The sequence below is a fragment of the Idiotropiscis lumnitzeri genome, unplaced genomic scaffold (genome assembly GCF_059441095.1).
Source record: "Idiotropiscis lumnitzeri isolate Australia: NSW breed Sydney's pygmy pipehorse unplaced genomic scaffold, RoL_Ilum_1.0 HiC_scaffold_273, whole genome shotgun sequence".
NCBI classification, from domain to species: Eukaryota; Metazoa; Chordata; class Actinopteri; order Syngnathiformes; family Syngnathidae; genus Idiotropiscis; species Idiotropiscis lumnitzeri.
In genome coordinates, this window is record NW_028283811.1 from 57,501 (window position 1) to 67,500 (window position 10,000).

Genomic DNA, 10,000 nt, shown 5'->3' on the forward strand with positions numbered 1-10,000 from the left:
CCCGGGCACAGGCGGTGCCAAGCGGCCCCTAAGTTTGCCCAAATGGAAGCTCCGGAGGAGGAGTGCGGGCGTGTGTCACACTTGGCCCGAATATGAGCACCTTCCCCGGGCACAGGCGGTGCCAAGCGGCCCCTAAGTTTGCCCAAATGGAAGCTCCGGAGGAGGAGTGCGGGCGTGTGTCACACTTGGCCCGAATATGAGCACCTTCCCCGGGCACAGACGGTGCCAAGCGGCCCCTAAGTTTGCCCAAATGGAAGCTCCGGAGGAGGAGTGCATGCTGCCTGACAGTGAAGCCGACTATGAGCACCTTCCCCGGGCACAGGCGGTGCCAAGCGGCCCCTAAGTCTACCCTCATGGAAGCTCCGGAGGAGGAGTGCGGGCGTGTGTCACACTTGGCCCGAATATGAGCACCTTCCCCGGGCACAGACGGTGCCAAGCGGCCCCTAAGTTTGCCCAAATGGAAGCTCCGGAGGAGGAGTGCACGCTGTGTGACAGTGAAGCCGAATATGAGCACCTTCCCCGGGCACAGGCGGTGCCAAGCGGCCCCTAAGTTTGCCCTTATGGAAGCTCCGGAGGAGGAGTGCATGCTGTGTGACAGTGAAGCCGAATATGAGCACCTTCCCCGGGCACAGGCGGTGCCAAGCGGCCCCTAAGTTTGCCCAAATGGAAGCTCCGGAGGAGGAGTGCGGGCGTGTGTCACACTTGGCCCGAATAGGAGCACCTTCCCCGGGCACGGGCGGTGCCAAGCGGCCCCTAAGTTTGCCCAAATGGAAGCTCCGGAGGAGGAGTGCATGCTGCCTGACAGTGAAGCCGAATATGAGCACCTTCCCCGGGCACAGGCGGTGCCAAGCGGCCCCTAAGTCTACCCTAATGGAAGCTCCGGAGGAGGAGGGCGGGCGTGTGTCACACTTGGCCCGAATAGGAGCACCTTCCCCGGGCACAGGCGGTGCAAAGCGGCCCCTAAGTCGGTAAAGGTTGAAATAAGTAAATAAATACAAAAAGGACGAGGGGGGAAAAAAAAAGGCAAAAACGTATAAAATTCCCCCATTCATTTCAATGGGCTCGGCCGAATTGGGCTTGCGGGACCGCCGAGGGCACGCCGGAGGGCGGTTGAGTCGGTAAAAGTTGAAATAAATGAATAAATACAAAAAGGACGAGGGGGGGGAAAAAAAGGCAAAAACGTATAAAATTCCCCCATTCATTTCAATGGGCTCGGCCGAATTGGGCTTGCGGGACCGCCGAGGGCACGCCGGAGGGCGGTTGAGTCGGTAAAAGTTGAAATAAATGAATAAATACAAAAAGAACGAGGGGGGGGGGAAAAAAGGCAAAAACGTATAAAATTCCCCCATTCATTTCAATGGGCTCGGCCGAATTGGGCTTGCGGGACCGCCGAGGGCACGCCGAGAGGGCGGTTGAGTCGGTAAAAGTTGAAATAAATGAATAAATACAAAAAGAACGAGGGGGGGAAAAAAGGCAAAAACGTATAAAATCCCCCCATTCATTTCAATGGGCTCGGCCGAATTGGGCTTGCGGGACCGCCGAGGGCACGCCGGAGGGCGGTTGAGTCGGTAAAAGTTGAAATAAATGAATAAATACAAAAAGAACGAGGGGGGGAAAAAAAAGGCAAAAACGTATAAAATTCCCCCATTCATTTCAATGGGTTCGGCCGAATTGGGCTTGCGGGACCGCCGGGGGCACGCCGGAGGGCGGTTGAGTCGGTAAAAGTTGAAATAAATGAATAAATACAAAAAGAACGAGGGGGGGAAAAAAGGCAAAAACGTATAAAATCCCCCCATTCATTTCAATGGGCTCGGCCGAATTGGGCTTGCGGGACCGCCGAGGGCACGCCGGAGGGCGGTTGAGTCGGTAAAAGTTGAAATAAATGAATAAATACAAAAAGAACGAGGGGGGGGGGAAAAAAGGCAAAAACGTATAAAATTCCCCCATTCATTTCAATGGGCTCGGCCGAATTGGGCTTGCGGGACCGCCGAGGGCACGCCGGAGGGCGGTTGAGTCGGTAAAAGTTGAAATAAATGAATAAATACAAAAAGAACGAGGGGGGGAAAAAAGGCAAAAACGTATAAAATCCCCCCATTCATTTCAATGGGCTCGGCCGAATTGGGCTTGCGGGACCGCCGAGGGCACGCCGGAGGGCGGTTGAGTCGGTAAAAGTTGAAATAAATGAATAAATACAAAAAGAACGAGGGGGGGAAAAAAAAGGCAAAAACGTATAAAATTCCCCCATTCATTTCAATGGGTTCGGCCGAATTGGGCTTGCGGGACCGCCGGGGGCACGCCGGAGGGCGGTTGAGTCGGTAAAAGTTGAAATAAATGAATAAATACAAAAAGAACGAGGGGGGGAAAAAAGGCAAAAACGTATAAAATCCCCCCATTCATTTCAATGGGCTCGGCCGAATTGGGCTTGCGGGACCGCCGAGGGCACGCCGGAGGGCGGTTGAGTCGGTAAAAGTTGAAATAAATGAATAAATACAAAAAGAACGAGGGGGGGGGGAAAAAAGGCAAAAACGTATAAAATTCCCCCATTCATTTCAATGGGCTCGGCCGAATTGGGCTTGCGGGACCGCCGAGGGCACGCCGGAGGGCGGTTGAGTCGGTAAAAGTTGAAATAAATGAATAAATACAAAAAGAACGAGGGGGGGAAAAAAGGCAAAAACGTATAAAATCCCCCCATTCATTTCAATGGGCTCGGCCGAATTGGGCTTGCGGGACCGCCGAGGGCACGCCGGAGGGCGGTTGAGTCGGTAAAAGTTGAAATAAATGAATAAATACAAAAAGAACGAGGGGGGGAAAAAAAAGGCAAAAACGTATAAAATTCCCCCATTCATTTCAATGGGTTCGGCCGAATTGGGCTTGCGGGACCGCCGGGGGCACGCCGGAGGGCGGTTGAGTCGGTAAAAGTTGAAATAAATGAATAAATACAAAAAGAACGAGGGGGGGAAAAAAGGCAAAAACGTATAAAATCCCCCCATTCATTTCAATGGGCTCGGCCGAATTGGGCTTGCGGGACCGCCGAGGGCACGCCGGAGGGCGGTTGAGTCGGTAAAAGTTGAAATAAATGAATAAATACAAAAAGAACGAGGGGGGGGGGAAAAAAGGCAAAAACGTATAAAATTCCCCCATTCATTTCAATGGGCTCGGCCGAATTGGGCTTGCGGGACCGCCGAGGGCACGCCGGAGGGCGGTTGAGTCGGTAAAAGTTGAAATAAATGAATAAATACAAAAAGAACGAGGGGGGGAAAAAAGGCAAAAACGTATAAAATCCCCCCATTCATTTCAATGGGCTCGGCCGAATTGGGCTTGCGGGACCGCCGAGGGCACGCCGGAGGGCGGTTGAGTCGGTAAAAGTTGAAATAAATGAATAAATACAAAAAGAACGAGGGGGGGAAAAAAAAGGCAAAAACGTATAAAATTCCCCCATTCATTTCAATGGGTTCGGCCGAATTGGGCTTGCGGGACCGCCGGGGGCACGCCGGAGGGCGGTTGAGTCGGTAAAAGTTGAAATAAATGAATAAATACAAAAAGAACGAGGGGGGGAAAAAAAAGGCAAAAACGTATAAAATTCCCCCATTCATTTCAATGGGTTCGGCCGAATTGGGCTTGCGGGACCGCCGGGGGCACGCCGGAGGGCGGTTGAGTCGGTAAAAGTTGAAATAAATGAATAAATACAAAAAGAACGAGGGGGGGAAAAAAGGCAAAAACGTATAAAATCCCCCCATTCATTTCAATGGGCTCGGCCGAATTGGGCTTGCGGGACCGCCGAGGGCACGCCGGAGGGCGGTTGAGTCGGTAAAAGTTGAAATAAATGAATAAATACAAAAAGAACGAGGGGGGAAAAAAAGGCAAAAACGTATAAAATTCCCCCATTCATTTCAATGGGCTCGGCCGAATTGGGCTTGCGGGACCGCCGAGGGCACGCCGGAGGGCGGTTGAGTCGGTAAAAGTTGAAATAAATGAATAAATACAAAAAGAACGAGGGGGGGAAAAAAAAGGCAAAAACGTATAAAATTCCCCCATTCATTTCAATGGGCTCGGCCGAATTGGGCTTGCGGGACCGCCGAGGGCACGCCGGAGGGCGGTTGAGTCGGTAAAAGTTGAAATAAATGAATAAATACAAAAAGAACGAGGGGGGGGGAAAAAAGGCAAAAACGTATAAAATTCCCCCATTCATTTCAATGGGCTCGGCCGAATTGGGCTTGCGGGACCGCCGAGGGCACGCCGGAGGGCGGTTGAGTCGGTAAAAGTTGAAATAAATGAATAAATACAAAAAGAACGAGGGGGGGAAAAAAAAGGCAAAAACGTATAAAATTCCCCCATTCATTTCAATGGGCTCGGCTAAAATGGGCCTGCAGTACTGCCGAGAGGCCGCCGGAGGACGCCCTAGTAGGCAAACGTTGATCCCCACACACGAGGGGTCAGTTAGGCGACCAGGGGTAGCGTTTAGGCGACCAGGGGTAGCGTTTAGGTGACCAGGGGAAGCGTTTAGGCGACCAGGGGTAGCGTTTAGGTGACCAGGGGTAGCGTTTAGGCGACCAGGGGTAGCGTTTAGGCGACCAGGGGTAGCGTTTAGGCGACCAGGGGTAGCTTTTAGGCGACCAGGGGTAGCTTTTAGGCGACCAGGGGTAGCGTTTAGGCGACCAGGGGCGTTGCAGTTCCGCCGAATTGCATTAGGGGCGCTGCAGTAGGCAAACGTTCTTCCCCCCTAGTCAGAGGGTCATTTGCCTACTTCCCAGGTTTACCCGGGTTTTCCAAAACACCTGGGGCACATTTTCAGGGATCACGTTTTTAGAAACAAAAATATTCATAATTTCTTCTAAGTCCCCTTTCCAGCGGGGAACTTTGAAACATTGTATCCGACCACTGAAGGCTGTTGGCGGGCACGGCGCGGCAAACAGCCCGCACTCAGGCATGGAGCTCCGGGGAAAGTTGCCTAATTTCTTCTAAGTCCCCTTTCCAGCGGGGAACTTTGAAACATTGTATCCGACCGTGGAAGGCTGTTGGCGGGCACGGCGCGGCTCATAGCCGGCCCTCAGGCACGGAGCTCCGGGTGAATTTTCACAAATTTCTTCTAAGTCCCCTTTCCAGCGGGGAACTTTGAAACATTGTATCCGACCGTGGAAGGCTGTTGGCGGGCACGGCGCGGCTCATAGCCGGCCCTCGGGCACGGAGCTCCGGGTGAATTTTACAAATTTCTTCTAAGTCCCCTTTCCAGCGGGGAACTTTGAAACATTGTATCCGACCGTGGAAGGCTGTTGGCGGGCACGGCGCGGCTCATAGCCGGCCCTCGGGCACGGAGCTCCGGGTGAATTTTTACAAATTTCTTCTAAGTCCCCTTTCCAGCGGGGAACTTTGAAACATTGTATCCGACCGTGGAAGGCTGTTGGCGGGCACGGCGCGGCTCATAGCCGGCCCTCGGGCACGGAGCTCCGGGTGAATTTTCACAAATTTCTTCTAAGTCCCCTTTCCAGCGGGGAACTTTGAAACATTGTATCCGACCGTGGAAGGCTGTTGGCGGGCACGGCGCGGCTCATAGCCGGCCCTCAGGCACGGAGCTCCGGGTGAATTTTCACAAATTTCTTCTAAGTCCCCTTTCCAGCGGGGAACTTTGAAACATTGTATCCGACCAAAGGAAGGCTGTTGGCGGGCGCGGCGCGGCTCATAGCCGGCCCTCGGGCACGGAGCTCCGGGTGAATTTTACTCAATTCTTCTAAGTCCCCTTTCCAGCGGGGAACTTTCAAACATTGTATCCGACCACTGAAGGCTGTTGGCGGGCGCGGCGCGGCTCATAGCCGGCCCTCAGGCACGGAGCTCCGGGTGAATTTTCACAAATTTCTTCTAAGTCCCCTTTCCAGCGGGGAACTTTGAAACATTGTATCCGACCGTGGAAGGCTGTTGGCGGGCACGGCGCGGCTCATAGCCGGCCCTCGGGCACGGAGCTCCGGGTGAATTTTCACAAATTTCTTCTAAGTCCCCTTTCCAGCGGGGAACTTTGAAACATTGTATCCGACCGTGGAAGGCTGTTGGCGGGCACGGCGCGGCTCATAGCCGGCCCTCGGGCACGGAGCTCCGGGTGAATTTTTACAAATTTCTTCTAAGTCCCCTTTCCAGCGGGGAACTTTGAAACATTGTATCCGACCGTGGAAGGCTGTTGGCGGGCACGGCGCGGCTCATAGCCGGCCCTCGGGCACGGAGCTCCGGGTGAATTTTCACAAATTTCTTCTAAGTCCCCTTTCCAGCGGGGAACTTTGAAACATTGTATCCGACCGTGGAAGGCTGTTGGCGGGCACGGCGCGGCTCATAGCCGGCCCTCGGGCACGGAGCTCCGGATGAATTTTTACAAATTTCTTCTAAGTCCCCTTTCCAGCGGGGAACTTTGAAACATTGTATCCGACCGTGGAAGGCTGTTGGCGGGCACGGCGCGGCTCATAGCCGGCCCTCGGGCACGGAGCTCCGGGTGAATTTTCACAAATTTCTTCTAAGTCCCCTTTCCAGCGGGGAACTTTGAAACATTGTATCCGACCGTGGAAGGCTGTTGGCGGGCGCGGCGCGGCTCATAGCCGGCCCTCGGGCACGGAGCTCCGGGTGAATTTTTACAAATTTCTTCTAAGTCCCCTTTCCAGCGGGGAACTTTGAAACATTGTATCCGACCGTGGAAGGCTGTTGGCGGGCACGGCGGGGCTCATAGCCGGCCCTCGGGCACGGAGCTCCGGGTGAATTTTTACAAATTTCTTCTAAGTCCCCTTTCCAGCGGGGAACTTTGAAACATTGTATCCGACCGTGGAAGGCTGTTGGCGGGCACGGCGGGGCTCATAGCCGGCCCTCGGGCACGGAGCTCCGGGTGAATTTTACAAATTTCTTCTAAGTCCCCTTTCCAGCGGGGAACTTTGAAACATTGTATCCGACCAAAGGAAGGCTGTTGGCGGGCGCGGCGCGGCTCATAGCCGGCCCTCGGGCACGGAGCTCCGGGTGAATTTTACAAATTTCTTCTAAGTCCCCTTTCCAGCGGGGAACTTTGAAACATTGTATCCGACCGTGGAAGGCTGTTGGCGGACGCGGCGCGGCTCACAGCCCGCCCTCAGGCACGGAGCTCCGGGGGAATTTCCCCCTCATTTCTTCTAAGTCCCCTTTCCAGCGGGGAACTTTCAAACATTGTATCCGACCGTGGAAGGCTGTTGGCGGGCACGGCGCGGCTCATAGCCGGCCCTCAGGCACGGAGCTCCGGGTGAATTTGACAAATTCCTTCTAAGTCCCCTTTCCAGCGGGGAACTTTGAAACATTGTATCCGACCGTGGAAGGCTGTTGGCGGGCACGGCGCGGCTCATAGCCGGCCCTCAGGCACGGAGCTCCGGGTGAATTTGACAAATTCCTTCTAAGTCCCCTTTCCAGCGGGGAACTTTGAAACATTGTATCCGACCGTGGAAGGCTGTTGGCGGGCACGGCGCGGCTCATAGCCGGCCCTCAGGCACGGAGCTCCGGGTGAATTTTTACAAATTTCTTCTAAGTCCCCTTTCCAGCGGGGAACTTTGAAACATTGTATCCGACCACTGAAGGCTGTTGGCGGACGCGGCGCGGCTCACAGCCCGCCCTCAGGCACGGAGCTCCGGGGAAATTTGGCTCATTTCTTCTAAGTCCCCTTTCCAGCGGGGACCTTTCAAACATTGTATCCGACCACTGAAGGCTGTTGGCGGGCGCGGCGCGGCTCACAGCCCGCCCTCAGGCACGGAGCTCCGGGGAAATTTGCCTCATTTCTTCTAAGTCCCCTTTCCAGCGGGGAACTTTCAAACATTGTATCCGACCACTGAAGGCTGTTGGCGGGCGCGGCGCGGCTCACAGCCCGCCCTCAGGCACGGAGCTCCGGGGAAATTTGCCTCATTTCTTCTAAGTCCCCTTTCCAGCGGGGAACTTTCATACATTGTATCCGACCACTGAAGGCTGTTGGCGGACGCGGCGCGGCTCACAGCCCGCCCTCAGGCACGGAGCTCCGGGGGAATTTGCCCCCTCATTTCTTCTAAGTCCCCTTTAGGCGACCAGGGGTTGACAATTTAGGTGACCAGGGGTTGACAATTTAGGCGACCAGGGGTGACTTTTAGGCGACCAGGGGTGAGGTTTAGGCGACCAGGGGTGAGGTTTAGGCGACCAGGGGTAGCGTTTAGGCGACCAGGGGCGTTGCAGTTCCGCCGAATTGCATTAGGGGCGCTGCAGTAGGCAAACGTTTTTACCCCTAGTCAGAGGGTCATTTGCCTACTTCCCAGGTTTACCCGGGTTTTCCAAAACACCTGGGGCACATTTTTAGGAACCACGTTTTTAGAAACAAAAATTCTTCTATGTCCACCTCCGTGAAAGAAATTGCCCAATGGTTCCCGCGGAAGAGAGCTGCCAGGCGGACGCATACTGCAATAACGGCCGCCCTGGCGCTCTGGTGGATGTTATCCTCGAAATTTCTTCTATGTGCCCATTCCAGCGGGCAACTTGCGAACAATGGTGTCCGACCATGGAAGGCTGTTGGCGGACGCGGCGCGGCTCACAGCCCGCCCTCAGGCACGGAGCTCCGGGGGAATTTTCCCCTCATTTCTTCTAAGTCCCCATTCCAGCGGGGAGCTTGCAAACGTGGTATCCGACCACTGAAGGCTGTTGGCGGGCACGGCCCCACCAGCGCAACACGGCACTTCCTATGACTCGGGTCCGACGCAGGAGGAGCGGTCCTCCCGGCCCCGCCACACGGCACTTCCTATGACTCGGGTCCGACGCAGGAGGAGCGGTCCTCCCGGCCCCGCCACACGGCACTTCCTATGACTCGGGTCCGACGCAGGAGGAGCGGTCCTCCCGGCCCCGCCACACGGCACTTCCTATGACTCGGGTCCGACGCAGGAGGAGCGGTCCTCCCGGCCCCGCCACACGGCACTTCCCATGACTCGGGTCCGACGCAGGAGGAGCGGTCCTCCCGGCCCCACCACCGCCACACGGCACTTCCCATGACCCGGGTCCGACGCAGGAGGAGCGGTCCTCCCGGCCCCACCGCAACACACACAACCACTGACCGATTGGCAATCATGACCCGCCATCGGAGGGCCCCTGCCGGCCCCGGCCTCGCGCCGGGGTGTTCGGGTGGACGGTTCCTTCGGCCTGCGGGTCGACCTCTGAGCGTTGGCCGGCACCGCAGCACACACAACCACTGACCGATTGGCAATCATGACCCGCCATCGGAGGGCCCCTGCCGGCCCCGGCCTCGCGCCGGGGTGTTCGGGTGGACGGTTCCTTCGGCCTGCGGGTCGACCTCTGAGCGTTGGCCGGCACCGCAGCACACACATAACCACTGACCGATTGGCAATCATGACCCGCCATCGGAGGGCCCCTGCCGGCCCCGGCCTCGCGCCGGGGTGTTCGGGTGGACGGTTCCTTCGGCCTGCGGGTCGACCTCTGAGCGTTGGCCGGCACCGCATCACCGCAGCACACATAACCACTGACCGATTGGCAATCATGACCCGCCATCGGAGGGCCCCTGCCGGCCCCGGCCTCGCGCCGGGGTGTTCGGGTGGACGGTTCCTTCGGCCTGCGGGTCGACCTCTGCGCGTTGGCCGGCACTTCCCTACCGTTACCCCCCCACCCCTGGGGTTGTGACAAAACGGCACTTCCTATGACTCGGGTCCGACGCTGGAGGAGCGGTCCTCCCAGCCCATCTCGCACCCACACCCTGACATATACTGCACCACACCAACCACTGACCGATTGGCAAGCATGACCCGCCATCGGAGGGCCCCTGCCGGCCCCGGCCTCGCGCCGGGGTGTTCGGGTGGACGGTTCCTTCGGCCTGCGGATCGACCTCTAGCGCACCAACCAGCGCGAAACCGCTTTCGTCGCGAGACCGAGACGACCCTGTCGCGTGCCCGTTGGCCACACGGGCCCAGAGATGTCCTACACGGGAGTTCCGCCGCGCTCGCGGGTACCCCGCGCCGCCCCGCCACGAGAGGGGCGCGGGAGCCCA